Raw genomic sequence first — 19,126 nt, 5'->3', positions numbered from 1 at the left:
TGTAAAATTGCCTTCTTTGCTCCTTGGTCACTGCATGTGCTGTGTAGTATGATACAACTTCTTTTATCTTGCAAGTACGCCCACAGTAAGGCACACTAACACAATAATAATTGTATGACTTGCTTAAGATACCTTTTCAAAACCTATTATCACCTCTCTGGACATAAGCTCCCATTTCAGCCTGCTCTTGTCAGTTGCACTTGTTTTCCAGTGTTGTGGCAATTTGTCAGTCATTTTCCAACCTGCTATATCCTAACACAGGGTCACGGGGGTCTTCTGGAGCCAGTCCCAGCCAGCACAGGGTGCAAGGCAGGAACAAACCCCGGGCAGGGCGCCAGCCCTCCGTAGGGCGCACACACCAAGCAACACACTAGGGACAATGTAGAATCGCACCTAACCTGCATGTCTTTGGACTGTGGGAGGAAACCCATGCAGACACTGGGAGAACATGCAAACTCCACGCAGGGAGGACCCAGGAAGCGAACCTGGGTCTCCTAACTGCGAGGCAGCAGTGCTACCTACCACCGCACCACCGTGGCAATTTGTGTTTACAAAAATACTGAGAACAAGCCTTATTGTCTTATTCTGTTTTATCTACCTGACATCCAGGGTGACTTGAATCATTTGAGAGGTACAATTTCACCAAATTGGAAAATTGCCCTTTGCAATTCACCATGTCAGTAGTGACATTGGAACCCACAACTTCAAGGTTTAATGTCTAACACCTTAACCCTTAGGCCAGTACTGCCTACAAGGCAAAATAGTTTCTGGACCCTAAAGAGCAAAGCTCATCTGCACTTTTCATTACTAACTATTTATCTATTGCTGTAAATCAGGGGTAGTCTACCCTGGTCCTAGAGGTCCGCAGTGGTTGCTGGTGTTTGCTTTAAGTCAATTTTTAAGTAGAACGCTTTTATTTATTAAGGCAACATGTTGTGTTTTTTTTTTATGTACTTCTGCTTATTTGCCTGACACCTTTATCCAAGGTGACTTACAACATTTGACATCCAATTCATCTGCGCCTCCCCCTATTCCCCAGTATAAGCACAGGTGGGTGAAGTGACTTGCTCGTGGTCACACAGTATCGCTAGCAGGATTTAAACCCACATCCTTGGTCTAAAGCTTTAACCAACACACTACACTGCCTGATAACTTGTTAGTTACGATTCCGAATTGTTTATTGCCTGCTGTATAGTTTTAAACAGCAACCTTTTAGTTTTAATTGTTGGCTGGTTGTGAAAATGTGCAAGATCAATTATTAATGAGGTGCAGATAACAAAGGAACTGGCAACTCTTTAGCTACTGTGCTTCTATTTAAACCTGTGTGCGTACAGCATGAAGTGTCTTGTGTTGATGCCATGTTTTGAAATAAATGAGAGAGAAGGGAAGGAAAGGACCAAGAGGTGATAATCTCTTCTGCACCACACAACATATAGATAATAATCTCAACAAAAAAACTCTACAATGTGATAAAGAATGAAATCACTAACGAGTCATATAATCTGCTAGGCCAGGCTTCTGACTATGGATTCAGTTGCAATGAAAGCCTGCAGCCACTGTGGACCGCCAAGACAGGAGTTGAGTTTTCGCTACTTTAGATGTTACTGAGCCTTTGTTCAAGACTGGTAATTTACTTACACCCAACACTTCCGGTGTGGGTTACAGCATTCCTTGAGCCTCAACTGGAATAAGTGCATTCAGGAGTGGATAGATGAGTTGTCAAATTGTTGTTTACACCCTAAAGAAAATTAGATTGATTTTATCATGGAATCCCATTGGTTATTGCTAATACCCAGATGATGAAATTATGGATGGAGCAAGGCCACTTGCCCAAACAAATACTAATGTTGCTATTGGCAACTTCCCGCCAAAAAAAAACACAAACTTTCAAAGGAGGAACATCCATTCTCCGATATAATCGGTAACACCATCTGCAAGCTGCATTCTCAAACACATTGCATTTCTGCTCGCTGTCAGGCAGTGTGTTTTTTTTTATATATATATAAACAGTTTTATTGCAGGAAGGATGACTTTCTTAATTTATGAACAAATGAATTTGTAACATGTTGTGCTGAACTCATCCCTGTAATTTTGGGTTAAAGTATATTGACAATATGCAGCATACTGTATATTCAAATAATATCAGTAAATATTGCCTGATATCCATGTATTGGCAAACCTTTGTACATGGGTGCTTGGAAAGAGTTCCCAGAAGACTTGAGGAGACGCACAGAAACAAGGTAGAGGGTGGTTTCCAGGTGTGTTTGAGGAGGATATCAAATTTTTTATAAATGGTGTTTGTTTTATTTATTTATTTATTTATTTTTTGCTAGCAAAACCAGGACACGTCTTTTCACCTAATGGAAAAACAACAACATTTATTTATATAGCACATTTTCATCCAAAAAGTGCTCAAAGTGCTTTACAAAAGAACAATTTATTTCTTTTCAGAGCATGTAAGCTGATGGAAATGGGGAACTGTCCACTTGACCTTTGGCATGTTGACCACGGCTGCTGTGCTATTGTTTGGTACAGCTTTGTTTAACTCTTTCTTTGATGGAATAAGCTGTTTGACTTTTGTGATTATAGGCTAGAGCACTGGTTCTGAGAGACCCCATGTGGCTGCAGGCTTTTGTTCCAACCAACTTCCATTTTTAATTGAATTCTGCCTAATTTAAGTGAGCTGGGTAATTGTATTTATTTATTAAGCAGTTATATGGAAATCATGTAGTTAATAACTTTAACTATTTTTAATCAACTTTTCCAGAGGGCTATTCCATGAAGCTCACTTATGAAATCAAGACTTGGCTGAGGATGCCTCGCTTGAATAAACCTCGTTTTCCAGTCTAGGCCCAGTCCGCTCCATGAATACCTAAGTGTTTCTCATTAACACGAAATGGGCTTTGACAGTCCACGATTATGCGTGCACTTGTGCGATTTAAGCAGCTCCGAGAACCAATCCTTGATAACATCTATCAGGGCACAAAAAGCACTGCAGCGTGGTGTGATATCTCAGTGGAATCGAGTACCTATGACTTTAAGCATGAAGCTGTTATGATGTATTATGGGATAGCTTAGAAATGAGTTATTTAATTAGTCGGGAAAAGTTTAGATCATCATTAAATGGAAAAACATTAACTGTGAAAGTGGTGGTACTTTCAGCAGTTGATCAGTAACTCGCTAAGCAAATGTCTGCTCTTAAAGCTGGAGAGGCTGCGAGGCAATCCAGACCAATGTCCAATTACGTTACAGTTCTGAATTTGTGCATTACATAATTAAATATTAATGGCATTATTCACATCGATCGATCGATCGTCCACTTTTCATGAGTGAACTACGTAATAGATTTATATCGGGTTTTCTCCTATAATTTCCTTGAACATTCCAAGTGATTTTGCGTCTTCTCTAATCACACTAAGTATCATAGTTTGCTTGCAGGAGTGATTTATTGGCAGTAATCTGAGACAGAGGCTGCAGTCTGGTGGGAGGGAGAAGCATGACATCAGGAGTGGGGAGCCGGGCAGGGCCCTCCTCAGTCACAGGCTAGCCTCTGTTTGAATCGGTCTACCTCTGGCCACGTTTTGTAGTGTACCTTGCCTCCGCTTACCTGCCAATACCTGTTTGTTTAATGACTTTTAAGGTTTGTCCTATTTCACGACTACGCAGCCAGACCTGCAGGTGACAGCTAGCTAGAAAAATAGCATTAATTTAGGAACATCATGCTTGAAACACTTAAAAGAAGTATTCAGTAGTGATATTAAGCACATTTGGCATCAATTAAAAATTATATACAAGAAAGTACTTCATAATTCCTAGAATATATTTAATTGCAAATCTATCTTGCGCATGTAGCAATCAAAGAAAACTGAAGCTTATGTCACTGGTCTGATGTCCCAGTGTCGCTCCTGCTGAAGGAGTTTGCCCTCATCAGAATGTCAGATCGAACAATGTGACTGGTCCTACACATCGCTGTCATTTGAAAGGACTGACCTGTGCATTGATATTGTGAATTCTTTTTCTTTTACATAGCTGGTCTCTGATTAGCTTGGCAGTACCATTATTTGTACATTAGTGTAGTCTGTTGGGCTCATGACGTTTGGAAAGCTGAAATAACCTTATCTACAGTCACCAATACGTCTTTGAATAAACGCACATAACCCAAAAAAAAAGTCCTATTGATGCCAATGATTTGCACACTACTCAGACATTTTCTGCGGCCACTTGACTTTGCAATGTCTGGATTCAACTAATTACATATGAAGCTGTTCTTTGCAATTTTGTAGTCACCAGGAAATACCGGTGTCGTCTGCACGGTGTAGTGCTGCCCTTTTAACTCTTTACTGCCTCATTCATTGGAATAGACCCACCATTCTTGATTCCACATGCTGTCGAAAGCAAACTGACTTTTTAGGCATTGAATGCAACCACGAACATCTGTATGAAAATCTTCATCACGAGGACCAGCTGTGACAAATTTATTGTAACGAGTGTTTTATTTACCGCCTTATCCTCAATTACAGAACATTTTGTATTTTTTTAATATTTTGATACTGGGTGGGGGTGGGGGCATGATGGATTATTTTAAAAATAGAGGTTGAATGCATTTAACTCTTGAGGTTTGCAATTGAACCTATTAATATATTCTCTGTTTTACAATGTACATACAAATACTGTCATGACTTGTATCAAAACGACAGTGGGCTATCTTTCTAATCCTTATTTGTGCTGGTGGTTTAAATCTCTAAGCTGTATGTGACGACTGGAGAACGCTGTGATTGATCTTAGCAGGTTTTTAAATGTGCCATTTTTTTTTTCTTTGACATTCCATATCTCTACTTTAGTTGTTTTAATGCATTTGAATTTGTACTTTCATAACTGATTTTAATATGGAACTCACTATTTTTTTATATTTAACTTTTCACTGCTATCTTTTTGTGTCTCACTGACTAAAATGGCAATGGGGGATGAATGTCGCAATAATTTAAATGTGGTATATAAATTCATGTAAACGGTATAGTGTGTGTGTTTTTTACCACTTGTGACAAATATCAGATTAATTTACGACCGTGCAAGAATGGTGCAGCATCACATAGGATAAAAAAAAATCCTGTCACTCTCAAAAGGCTGAAACAAATGGCACAACTGTTCATTTGCGGTCGTAGTTTAGGTTATTTATTTATTTATTTTTTTTACCATTTTGTAGAGAATGTGCAAGATTAATTTTAATTGAGAATTCTGCAACGTTTGATATGTCCCAAATAAAAAAAAAAAAAAATAAAAAGTTTTGCTTCTCTTCGAAAATGCTACTGAACACGGTATTGTGTGTTTTGTTTTGTGCTTTTGTCAAGGAATTGAATCCATATAAATGTAGCAAAACCGTTGAAGGTCTGTTGAGGGCATACAGTGATGTGCCTCAGTTTGCTTTAGACCTGCAGAATTGTGGTAGCTTGATTGATTGATTTTATTTTTTTAATTCTCCTTTTCACTGCTGTTTGACATTTTCTTTCTCTTTTATAGGTGTTCAGAGTGTGTGTATTTGTATATTCTGTATACTTTATTTTACTAGCCATCCCCCATGGCTTCACATGCGTATTATGGCGCTTTTCCACTGCATAGTACGGCACGACACGGTTCAGTTCAGCTCACTTTTGGGGCGTTTTCCACTGGGAACAGTACCTGGTACCTGGTCCTTTTTTTAGTACCCCCTCAGCTGAGGTTCCTAGCGCGCCGAACCGTTACCAAAACGTGACGTGTAAACTCTGCTGGTCACTGATTGGCCGGAGAAAATCGTCATTACTGCGTCTCTGGCTATTCTTTTCTTTAAAGGTACACAGACGCGGAACTTCGGAAGTTTGTGTCCCGTCTCTCCATCGCTGGACGCAGTTTGTTGCATAAGTGGATGAATGTTTCTTCAGACATTCGAAAGTTCTCCAGCCACTGAGTGTTTGTAAAACCGGGAACAATCACATCCCACCACTCTGAAGCACGGTTAAATGTCCAAACAGATGGTCTGTTGCGGCGACTTTTTTGCAAAATGTGGAAGATCTGTAATATACAGAATCAGCATTTTAATGTTACACTGGCAGTTAAGTTCATTTTATGCTTTGCAACAGTGATAAAAGTTAGCTAGTGATGTGCTTTTTTTAGATGCTTACCCTTGCGCGTTGTCGAGCTAAAGTGTTGTCGTTGTCTGCGTGTTGTTGTAAAAGTTCCACGGTGTCACGGCAGTAGAGGCGGCGCAACTATAACGACACGTGAATAATCCCGCCCACTCTAAAGCGGTACTAAACTGCAGTCGAAACGCAAACCGAGCCGAACTGAGCCGAACCAAGGTGAGCTGTACTGAACCGCGCGTGCCGTACTATGCAGTGGAAAAGCGCCATAACTGAAACAGTACAGTGAGGAGGGCCCTACCCAGCTGTCTACTCCTGACAACACTCTTTCCCCCTCTCCTCGGCCCGCAGCCTCTGTCTCGGATTAGTGCCCATATATCACTCCAGCAAGCGAACTATGATACTTAGCGCAGTGAGAGAAGTCGCAAAATCAACTGGAGTGTTCAAGCAAATTATAGAAAAACTCCCCAATCTAAATCCGTTAAGTAGTTTTCTTGTGAAAAGCGGACTAAAAAAACTATAAGAAATTTCGTGCTTGGACCACGACAATTCTAAAACCGTGTTTTTTTTGTTTTTTTTATTAATTTTATTACAATCCATACAAAGCAATCAAGATTTTACAAAAAGAAAAATTGAGTTAAGAACAGATCGATTTCCGCCCCTGAGAGAGAGAGAGCAAGCCAAATAACGTTAAATTTAAGGCTTGTAAACATACCTAATTTAAAAAAAATTCTCTGTGCTTTATAAACTTATTTTAAAATATTACTGATTAGATCCTGCCATGTTTTGAAAAAAGTCTGTACAGATCCTCTAACTATTTGATTTTTTCCAATTTCAAATAATATAACACATTGGTTTCCCACTGACTTAAAAGAGGAGAGTTTGGATTCTTCCAGTTTATCAGAATAAGTCTGCGTGCCAACAGTGTAGTGCATGCAATCGCAATTTGTTTGTCTTTCTCCACTTTAAAAACCGTTTCTTAGTGAGCACGGGTAACCTACATTCCAAATTTCAAGTCCTCATGGTTTGGGAGATTTTGTTAAGAGTGAGGCAGTGGTATTTGGCTTTTATATATAGATATAGATATTAGAGATATATGTAGTAGATGAAGCATACATAGACGGCTCATTGAAAATCTTGGCCACGCATACATAAGAAAATACCCCAGTTACAAACAAGTGACTCGTGAAAATGCATGTATGAGGAAAAAGTCATTTGACTCTCTTGAGCCTGATTTTTCTTTTCCCTTTTTTTCATCATGGCAACATGCATTTTACTTTTTAGAAAAAGATCCCTTTTTGTGAAAAATGTCAAAATTCCATTTTTATTACTCAAACTGTGGAAAACACACATTTAATTGTATCAGCTCTCTGCACATGACAATTTTGAAGTGTATGAAACTGTTCAAAGCAAACAATTGCATGCCCTGCTAAGCCACATGGCATTCCATTTTTCTGCAGCCCTGTCATTGTCATTTTCTTGTGACAGCTCCAAATCCTCATCTGACAATGCGGTATGAAAACTGTCAACAATACACAAAGTGTCTTCTGCAAAGGATGTTTTTGACAAGTGCCACTAGCAGTAGTTAATGCCATGCAACTTGCTTTATCTTGAGGCCTTTGGTGCCATCTAGTGCATCAAACTCCTTAATATATTGTAGGCAACTTTTTCTCTACTTCATGCAAGGGGCAAATCCCTTGCTCGGAAATGAAGGGGGGAAAGTGCATTTAACACTGAAGCCAGGGAGCACTTCTTTACACACAGACTTCTGGGACTCTGGAACAAACTTCTGAGACATGGACTTGAAGCAGAAACCGTGGGAACCCGTAAGAAGAATCTGATTGAGATAGTAGGACATCTTTGATATTAGCTAAACAAACGGGCCTGATGGACTGAGTGGGCTGCTCTTGTTTGTCAAATTTCTTACTTTTCTAAATGTTTCTGTGTGTGCAGCCTTCAATTCTTTGATGTTAACTCCTCACCTCAACACCTGCCCTTGAAAAAGTTAATACCCATTTTATTTTAACAAAACCACAGTGAAGCTGAATATTTGCAGTTTCAAGGACCAAGTGTGGGGTGTCTGTGTGTGTGTGTTTTTTTTTTTCTTCCCCGTGTGTGCTGCCAGCTCTAATGCTGGATCATCTTCAGTCATTACGAGTGCATCTTTCTGCTTCTTGCAGGTCAGAGTGGGGCTGGCTGCAGCAGACACCTGTGACCTAATCACAGTCTCGGGTGTTCACAGTAGGCATTGTGTTCGTATGCTGCTGTTTTAGTTTACTTGTCGTGTGTTGCTCACGTATCTTGTTGCATTATCCCAAGTATCCTGCCTGCAAAACAAGATAGTGAAATGGCTGAAAAAGACCATCGGTCTCATTGTTTTTGAATGTGAAACCTTCAGTGATGAAGCTTGAGTGAACAGCCTTATGTTTAATGGAGGGAAATTTCATCAAAATAAACCCAAATAGGACAAATGTTCTTATTCTAGTTGTGTCCATTTTTGTACAGGTTAGATTGTTGTGTGGGGCCAGGGAGCACCTACATTTTTTTTTTTTTTCATTTCTAATTTAAATTTGTTATTACTGTATGCGTTTGTGTTGCAAAATGTACCTTATTAAGGAGTTCTAAGGAACGCACAAAGTAGGAAATCGCTATCCTTTGAATGATGACCCAGGCGTGCATGCAGTGGTTGCTTCAGCCAGTGCCATTTTGAGTACTGTAATTGCAAGTAGGAGAAGTCCGCTCAAGGGAAATGTTGCGAGTTCCTAAAGATTGCTGATGTTTAGACGGGCCTCATTCCGTGACCTGTCGGTTGATGCTGATAGGTCACACATTTCTGTTGAAATGCGTGGGTTATCTGTCATGCCGCTTATTAGCCTGTGTTAACTGGCACATTTGTGCAGAATGTCGGAGATGTAATACTCTGAGGGTAAAGACGGTTTTCTGATATTTGGCTCAGCTGAGCCTTGTGATGCTCATCATCTCAAGAATAAACTTTATATATCATGAGGTGAGCAGCTCTTTTGGAAAATCCTCAAAATAGTTTCCTTAATTCTCAAGTCTGACTTGCTGGTAGGTGAAGTGATAATCTTGTATTTTACCCTTTTTAGGCAGTAGTGGACAAAGTGCTTTAGTTTTCACTATTTCCTTGCACTGCATGTGTCTTCGTTGTCCAAAAATTGGTCTGCTTATATTGTCTTATTACAAATCATGCTTTGTAATTTTCCATTTGAGACACTATGCTGTGTCACATTTTGCATGCTTTTCCCAAATTTAAGAGTCATATATCAATACAAACTCCATATGTGACTCTTAGAAGGTCCCTGATGGAGAGCTGAAGGCCATTCTTGGGTGTATGGCGGTAGTTAAAGATGGCTCAATCTGGTTAATGGGTAAGCTTACTATTTTTCTGTCACCTATGAACGCTGAGTTACAAAGAGTAACATTGTAAGCTGCAACAACAGACAGACCTTTTAAAATCTATAAAAAAAATTCTTCACTTTAGAACACAATGTTATGTGGCAAGTTAATGCATACCATAATTGTGAAGAGACATTTTCAAGGGGGAGGGGCAAATACCGAACCCCTTTGTGCACTTTTAATCTTTCCCCACTAGATGTCACTGTTTTTGCAAACCTAGTGTTAATTATGCATATTATTCCTAGTACAGCACTAATTCCGTGCTTGGTCCGGTTTAATCTTCAGGCATTTTCACTCATAGTTGTCTGCTTTGTGCTTAATTGGGAGATAATTAGTTACTTAAAAGTCTCCAGATAGTTTGGGTTGCATTTCATACAGGAAGCGTTCAAGCCAACCAGAAGTCACAAACACCCTGTGGGTGTGTTCTGGACTACATTCATTGCGGCAGAGGCAAAATCGTCATGAAGATTCATCAAGAGCACCAGTACATTTACGATGATTGTTATTTAACAAGTAGAGCTCTGTGGGCAGAATGTCTTTGTATCTGATAATTAGAAGAGAACGTGACAATGCGTTGCTGTGCATATTACGGAAAGGACACATTCCCTCGAGGTTACTCTTTGGTAAGTTCTGTTGAGGGCATACAGTGATGTGCCTCAGTTTCCTTTAGACTGTAGACGTATCAAGTGAAATTGAATTTCTGTTCATGGTGTTGCATATTTCCTCTCCAATAGCCTAACCTCACCTCTGAGTTCTCTTTAAATCATGTGTCCACTGTTGTGTAGTACAGTAAATATTGATTAGTAGTGTTTACTACTATTACTATTTGCTTGCTAGTTTTGCATCGGTACTAAAATTTTAACTTCAGTATCAATATCCACTTTCAAAGCTCAGTACCACTAATAAACATTTCCAGAACCTCCAGTCTCTGTCTTGCTTCCCTCCCTGGTGTGCTGCACCATCTCGCAAACTACGCATCGCTTCCCTCTTGATAACCATGATCTCCCGATTTCGTCAAAGTAATAATTCTCCTGTGAAGTACACATTACATCGAAGCGTTTAGTCTCATTTTGTGAGGTCCTGAATTTTTTTTCAAGTGCCATAACAAGTTTTTGGAGTGACAACAACTCTGCAATTGACAGGAAACTTGATGTTTCCTTCTGGTACCGTAAATCCCAAATTGCTTGTACTGTTTTAAAATTAATGTTTTGTTGTACCTTTTCAGTACCGGTATACCATGCAAGTCAATATACTACATGCTGAGGTGAGGTATCAAAAGTGCCTTCAGTGTCTGCAACAGGGGTCTCCAACCTTTTTTTTTTTTTTTTTTTTTTCCCCCCCTGAGAGCTACTTTTACAAAATGAAAATGGCTGAGAGCTCCTCATGTAGTCTTAACGTTTATTCTCATTGCTTATTTCAACCCAAACAAACTGAATAAGCTTGTATTGCCTGGACATTTACAAAATGTTGGTGTCCACAACTTACATTTTGCCTTAACATCACAAAAAATATTTAGTTCACCTGCAAGTGCATTTTGTATGTCTGTAGTATGCATTTTCTAGTGTATCTCACACTATTGAATTAAAACATGAATGATGTCAAAACAATGCAATTCCAAATCCACAGATAGGACTTATTCATTTGTCATTTTGTCACATGTCACGGTGTTACTTTATTCACATGTCCAGTTGCATGTGTGATGTGTTTTTTAGTTAGCCAGATGACTGGCACTGCATGGAGTCAACAAGAGAGGCAGGTGTCTGGTGGAGTGGAGCCACTCAGGTTCACTCTCATGGAGTCATGTAAATGTTCATCTGTCAGTCGTGTTCTGAACTTTGACTTCATGACATTCATGTCAGACTCACAGAGGTATGGAGACCCAAACAAAGCAGACATTTTCAGAGCTGCTTGGTGAAGATTCTTAAGAGTTATCTGTCTCTACTAAGCTCCAGAAGTGCTGTTGAGACTTTAACTGCACATTAGTTTGCAGGTTTACTAATATATAATATATAAAATCCAAGGTCTTTCCGTCCGCTTCAGGGATTTAGATCAGTTTTTTTTTTTTTTCTATAATTTGCTTGAACATTCCAGTTGATTTTGCGACATTTCTCATTTTGCAATGTATCAAGAGTTCGCTTGCTGTACCAAGAATAAGGCAGCGGGTCGAGGAGGGTGGGCTTCCTCACTCACTCGCCAGCTTTGGGGCGTGTACCTTAACTGCGCTTAGCTAGCGAATGAGAGAACAATTGAGTTCAACTTTGTCTGATATTTAAAATTAAGTGTTGCTTAAATCTTGATGAGTTTGAGTCCGGATATTCTCTTATTGAAAAGATAGATTGCAATTCAGATTGTGGATCCTGATATGATTTTTTGGAAAGATCTCCCAACTAATTTGACTAATCAAGTTTTCAAATTTATGTAGGATTCATTAACCCTTTGGCAAGCTATTTGGAATAGGGTACTGAGTTATCAGTAGCTTGCAAACAACATGTTGGAGACCCCTGGTCTCCAATTTGTCAGAAGTGCAATCGCATTCGGAGGATGCCCCTCACCTGTGCATGTGTAAGATTATGGACATTGATCATTGTTCAAAAAGGACATTTGTTTCTCAGCAGCTCTGCACGTGTTTGATATGATCTTCCCGATCACATGTACGTTTGTTTTTTTTTTTGTTTTTTTTCTTGTTTTAATGGGACCAACTGTTATTCCATCTGATTGGGAGATAGAAAAAGGCTCGAAGAATGAATTGGGTGCTAGGATTGACCTGATTGACTGGTACTTGTGCAAGTTTAATGCAAATGTATATGCATGTGTGGATTTATTTTTATTCTGAGATTACCTAGTTACTGGTAGAAATGTTACCCATAATGCACAGTATTCCCTGCAGTTAGACTGGCTCCCTGTTGGATCATAGTCAATCTAGGGTTTGCTTGGTACTTAACTGAGATCTTTTGGAAATGGTGATGGTTTTGGTCGGCACTAGAATGTGATTGGCATGTCCGCACCTATGGGTGAAATAACTCCAGAGTTTAAAAAACTGTTCCAAATGAACAAGGTGTGTGAAAACACCACAAGGTACGGCCCTTTGGGTCATTAGGCTTACCCAGGCAACGTTAAGTTACCTAGCATGCAGATCTTTGGGGTCTTTACTCATTTTCCAAGTATGTTGCTTTTCATCTCCACTCCCAGAGACACTAAGAGGATAAATCGGCCATTGCTAAATTTTAGTGTGCAGGAATGTAATTGGCATCTATATTTTGAGGATTGTTTGTCTAATGGGTGGACAGAAAGCCACAGTAGCTGTCAGCCGTAATTGCGGGGACCGATTCTTGAAAGCAAAAGCTCTTTTGGAGCTGCCTGTGCTACTCAGCAGGCATCAGAAGTGACATTAAGGCTTGGCTCGTGGTCACTGCTGATTATAGCAGGTCATGGGTGTGTGGTGTAGAGGCTAACAAAATGGATTCGCTGCATGGTTGCTGGTCCTGTGCAACCCTGAGCAAGTTGCATAACCCTGTCTGAGATCCCTGCAAAACAAAAAAAACGCACCTACCACTCAATCTGTACTTAAATTGTTTTGCAGTGCTGTTTGATATAGAAAAGTGCTAAACAAAATAAAGGTGATTTGTATTCTCATTCCTGTTTTTTTTTTTTTTTTATTATTTTTTTTAACCTTAGACCTCTGATTTGTGCGCTGCCTTTGTCGGATTTGTGTTTCCACATACCGTGATGCGGACTTCGGATTGCTTAGAATTACCAGTGGCGTCCACCTTGCACATTGTGACTTGGATTTGCGCTCGCTGTCGGGTCTGAAAGGTACGTGACACGCTTGTTGTTGATGTAGCATATTGAAGGGGGTCCTCCCACTGCTGACTCGCACAAAATTTAAAGTGCCACCTGCCTGGTCTGTCTGTCCATGTGAATGTGTTGCTAGGTTGCTAGTGTTTTGTTAAGTGTGCTGGCTTTACACTCGCTGCCTGCCATCTGAGTACCAGATTTCATAACCGTACTTCAGTATAAACCTAACATCTTGACCTGCATTGTTTTATGTGTGTGTTTTAAAGTGATGGCTTGGGAACTGCCAATGAACAACAGTTAGTGGTAGGGTAGGAATCGCCCTTGGAATCCATGATGGCATGTCAATCATGATAGTTATTACAGGTAAAATTCCGTTACAACGAACTCCCAGGGACCTAAAAAAATATTTTGTTGTAACGAGATTCTGTTTTTGTTGCTATAGTTCTTTCTTTAACTTGCGTCCAGGCGTTTGCAATCATTTCAATTGCTTCTTTCACGTTAATTTCAATCTCCTCCTGCCTACAAGTTATGCTGACGAGTATTTTTCTCAGCATTTCCTTGCCATAATACACTTTCAGGGTGCGAACGACGCCCAAATCCAATGGCTGAAGCACTGCTGTGCAATTGGTTGGGAGAAATTAAACGCAAACATTATCTAAATGTGGATGCATATTGTGGGCAGCACAGTTATCAATCAGGAGCCGAATCATCCTTCATATTGTGAGGTTTCAGAACTCTTGAGACCCCCAAACTCCCCACTCAACAGGAACGACACGCTGAAGTGTGTCCTGAAGCGCGATTGCAGCGTCTGTGGAAGATTGTCTGTTGCTGGGGCAGGGCAATAGGAGGCTCATAGCGCCACAGAAGCAAATCGTAAAAGATGGGGGTCGCGCTACAAGTCCCTGTCTTGCACCCCAAAGCATGAGGCTGAGTCTCAGTACTTTAGCTAAACCAGCTTTATTCAGCTTGAAACAGTAACGGCACACTTATTTGTTTTAGCGTGAACTGCCACTCTGCCATACACAGACACAGCAGTCAGGCAGGGTTGTGGCCAGATCAGTGATCAAGTAATCCTGTTACCTGCATTTACAATGTACCTTGCTTATTATCACCTATCGATATCTTTTCTGTTTGCTTTGGTGGAGAGACGCAGCATAGCTTTGAGCCGGCTATTGCCCTGGCAACAGATAAACAGTCTTCCATAGACGCGGAGTTCGGGATGCTCTTTGGCATGCTGTCTATTTGGAGGAGGTCCCGAGAGAGTTTACAAACCTCACGTTTTCTTGAATGAGTACCACATTAATAGGAATGTCTCTTGAACGAGCATCACTGAACCACATAAACTGCTTTTTCGACGTCTTCAAATGCAGCCGTTCACATACGCTTACAACGCGAGATTTTTCTTCATTTTTTGCTGTCTTTCAAGAAAGTTGACAGCATTGATGGCGAAATTCAGAATTCAATTTTTTTTCCTAATATGAACTGTTAAAGTTTTTTCGTGTCTGTCGTTTCTATAGGAGGGTGACAATGAGTTAAATTTCAATGGATGTTTTTTAAATGTTGATGAGCAATAAGCAAAAGGTATCATTGAAAACTGCAAGAAACAAAAAAGGCAACAAAAAAAAACGGTACGCGGAAAGTTGTGCACAACTGAGCTGCGGCCACAGAACTAACTGCTCTGTGGATGATTCGTTCAGGTATGTCAAGGTCTTTTGTGCACTTCGTTGTAATGAAAGTATCTGCTGAATGTACGTTCATAGTAACGAGATTTCTATAGAATTGTGTCATATGGGGAAACTATCGGGACTGTAAAAATACTTTGTTCTAACGAAAATTTCGTTGTAAAGATATTTGTTGTAATGGAATTTTACCTGTATTTTTAAACTAATCAATACTTAACAGGAAGAAATGTCTTCATGTAAGAAGTAAGAAACGCATTGTACCCAAAATCAAATATTCCCTCCTGGGACCCATGTCTTTCACTGTACCAACAGGAACAGCAGTGGTGCCATCTTACCAGCTAAGGGAGCTGCAGCATCGCTCGTTTGTTCAAGGACTGTATTAGAGAAGCAGCGGCAGCCTGACCCCAATTTTAAATGGACTCGTTGGATGCTCCTTTTGTGTTGCAGAGAGCTCTAGATTAACCACAGTTTAGAAAGAGGACAGCCAGTTCTTCAACGCAATTTGCTGAGATGAATTCCATCTGGAAGCAAGGAGCAGTTTAGCAGCTACTGCACCCAAGCAGATAAACCAGAGAGATCAGGGTCTGAGAGGTCTAGGAGAATAAGGATTCATAGCATAGCGGAAGTTGTAGCTGACATCAAAGATGGCGAGTGAAAAATGATGGAGCAGAACAGCAAGATGAAACTGGCAAATGTGCATAAATACTTGGCTAACACAAAGCAAACAAAGCAAAAGCCTTGTGAATATAGTCTATGAGCAGCAAGATCAAGACTATGCCCACTGAGGTTATCAAAATAACGATAAAGTATCGATTTGTAACCTTTTAAAAATGGTTTCAATACTCCTTTTTCATGGGATGAGTTCTATAGCCAACATTTAGGAATGCATTTCCGATTTTCTTGGCTTTTGACAATTGAGTCTCATAGGTTGCCAGTGTGCATGGCTGAACATGCAGCCCCTTTTCTACTAACTCACAGGTATTAATAAGATGGCATCTTCAGCAGTGTCGGAACCTTAATTGGTGTGATAATGTAATGAAAGATTTGTTACTGCACAATGCAAACTGAAGGGGCTAACCCAACTGATTACACCAAACACATGAAGGGCCGACACGCAAGTCAATACAAGGAATTTGAAGTAGGCATTGCAGAGTCCCAGAAATAGTTGAGGAGTTCCAGCTGGGCCTCTGTGTTTCATTTTCTTTGCAGAAATAAAAACTAAAAAGACTGTAATAGTCACATAGAAGAGACGCTATAACACAAATGAGGCACTCAAGTAGCATCTAACTGGGAGTTGTGTCCTGCAGTGAGTTCAGGTTATCAGTGAGACTCGACCTTATGGGCTAGGCCCTTTCGTTTCTTTTGGACTGGAAAGGTATGGGGCATAGTCACTGTTTCCTGGACTGGCTTCTCTGAGGTGTGGTGTGAAGGGACAAAACTGTCAGCGACGGTGACCTCTCTTGCCCTGGTGTCATACCGCATACATGATCAGAGCCGGCAAGGTGGTTCTTGGATGCACATGTGTGACTGTATCTTATTTCTCAATTATGGAAACACTCAGCAATAAAACCCTGTAAACTATTGCATTTGAAGTAGGGATGTGGCTTTTATTTATTTTTTATTCCCCCCCCACAGGTTAAAATGTTTTTGTCAACTTTGTTGCATTAAGACGGGGGTCTGTAACTATTTATCTCTGGGCCAGTTTTTATTCTGCACTGTTCAGAATTAGTTGCAACAAGTGTTGGTGATGGTGGCAACACCCTTCAGTACGAGGGCTCTGTTTCTCCCATGATATTTAAACCCTCGCTGGAAAGTCCTCTAAAGTGCTCCAGCACGTTAGTTTTTGTTGATTAGGCGCAATGATACATTTTTACTTCCTAACATTTACTATATGAAGTTGGGCTCTGTGCTTAGTTGCACAAACATTTGTGTGCTCATTTGCTTCCAGCTGTGCTGCAGAACATGTGCTTAGTATGTCAGGGCTCAATTGCAGCCCAACAAGAGCTTGCCGTGGCCTCGTGGAAGAGCATGTTGACATATTAGTCTTCCTTGCAAAAAAAAAAAAATGTGGAAGTTGCAGAGACATCGTGGTCTTGTTACAGAAAAACGCAGTGTGCCCTGTTTGCATTTATGCAAAGCCTGTAAGTGTCTTGGTGGTCTATTTGTGGCTTACTTTTCTGAATAATTGCACTGCTTTGTTTACATTAATGTAAAGTTTATTTATCGTTTACAGAAGAGCACATTGTTTTTTACTTGAATGTTTGTTTAGATTAACCTTATTAATCCTATGGGGAAATTCATATATTTGTCTTTTATCTTATATAAAAAATATGTGTATATATATGTGTATATATGTTGTGAATACAATGCTGTATTGCGCCCGACCCGGCAAGACTCGCACTGAGGTACGTGTAAAATATAACACAGACTGCATTTTCTTCAGCTGGAGGGCACATCTTCCCCGTGAACCCCCCAATCACAACACAGTACTAAAAGCACTAAACACTGAAGCAAACACACTCCTGTTTGGCACCACCACTCCTCCCTGGCAATCTCCTCCTCTTCCTCCCGATTTTGGCCCCTGAGTGGTGGTTTCTGGCCCACCCGGGGCTGTAGAGTTGTTGAGGCCGGCTCAGGGACCCATACAGCACCCCCTGCTCCACCCAGGGCTGTGGAGAACTCCATCTCCCATGGAGCCCTGCGGGAAGCTGAGGCACCATCGTCAACCAGGGAGGCTGCCACCAAGTGTCCCAGGGTAGGTACTGAGGCGCTCATTGTTGCTCCCCTGGACCATATGTCGAAGAGGATGGATGTGGGTGGTTTTTGGGTGGGTATGTGTAAGTAGTGGTGGAGTCGGGGTAAGGGATCCACAAGCGAGGCCAGCACGTCGGCAAAATGAAAACTCAGAAGAAAGTCGCTTAGCTGCGAACATCGGCAAAACGTTACCCCTTTTATTTTTCCTCCCACCGCTAATGCACAAGCAAAGCGAGCACATCAACAAAACGAATCCTCCTAGAAGAGAGACGCCCAGAGTCGTCGTCTTCTTTCGGCTGCTCCCGTTAGGGGTTGCCACAGCGGATCATCATCTTCCATAAGAGAAGGCCCAAATTCATTTCTTTCAATTAACTGGCATCTGTACGTAGCAATTTGTTTCTGATGAATTCAATAGTTTCTAGGACCCCGGGCTCTTTACAGCACGGGCTTCTATGGCTAGTAAACATAATTAAAGAAGAAAAAAGGAAGAGGTTGGAATACCAGAGTGAGGCTGAAGATTCTGGGATGATTGAAGGCCAGAAATATCAGATACTTGTTTTGCTTCCATCTGTGTGTGGTGTGTTTTTTACACTTTATTTAGATCCATATAAATAAAGTTAGAAGTTTGAGTGTGTATTTATCTGCCACTTGACACCAAAATCTGTTACATTACAGTACATTACAGTGCTCTGAGCTGGCATTTGGTGAAGATCACTCTATAAAAATAAACTGAATTACATAACCTGACATGAGTTGGACAAAAGGGTGATGCCATGCTGCACAGAATTAACTAAATGTTACTCAGTTATTAAAGCTATGCCTGGCATGTGCCAGTTGATTACAGAGCCTGACTGTCTCTTTTTATTTCGTGCCAGATTTTAGATGGCATATGCTGTAATGGGTTGCTTGCAAAGCTTACAGGTCTTCAGATCTGAATTGACACAAACTTTTGCGTTTAGTTTATAGAGGAAGGAAATTGTAGATGGAATTCCAAATGTGATAGGGAGACTCCTGCATACTAAGGACACTCCGATCAGGGCCGATACCAATCATCGATTTGATGTTACTGAGTATTCTGTGTGTGTTTTGATTTTTTTATTTTATTTTTTTTTTTAATATAACTTTGGGTTTGCAGGAGCTTAATGTAAGACACAGAAGTCTTGTGTTCTATATGAAAGTGTTAACTTGTGAATTTTAATAATTATAGACCACACGTGTTAGCTGTTTATTTTTATTGACAAACTGAAATTCAGTAGGTTTATGTTAAAAAAGAAAACTTAAAAAAAAAAAAAAAATGAGGGCTCTCAGGTTATCCAACAAATATAGTTAAAACTTTAGCACATATTTGAATGTATTCAAACATAC

At 40.3% G+C, this 19,126-nt stretch overlaps 1 protein-coding gene across 3 annotated transcripts in view; it reads left to right on the top strand.

Annotated features, from left to right (window-relative positions):
* The window catches only part of cdk4 (cyclin-dependent kinase 4), a 51,433-nt gene that overhangs the window by 17,153 nt on the left and 15,154 nt on the right, over positions 1-19,126 (top strand). The window contains exon 2 of one of the 3 annotated variants that reach the window (XM_039746629.1): positions 13,206-13,343. The exons of the other annotated variants lie outside the window; for them this stretch is intronic. The gene's annotated coding sequence lies outside the window, so the exon portion shown is untranslated. The remainder of the gene's footprint in view (positions 1-13,205; positions 13,344-19,126) is intronic. 3 annotated transcript variants of the gene reach the window in all.

Source organism: Polypterus senegalus, chromosome 3 (assembly GCF_016835505.1).
Source record: "Polypterus senegalus isolate Bchr_013 chromosome 3, ASM1683550v1, whole genome shotgun sequence".
NCBI classification, from domain to species: domain Eukaryota; kingdom Metazoa; phylum Chordata; class Cladistia; order Polypteriformes; family Polypteridae; genus Polypterus; species Polypterus senegalus.
Note: the sequence above shows the minus strand (reverse complement) of the source record. Positions and strands in the feature narration are given on the sequence as shown.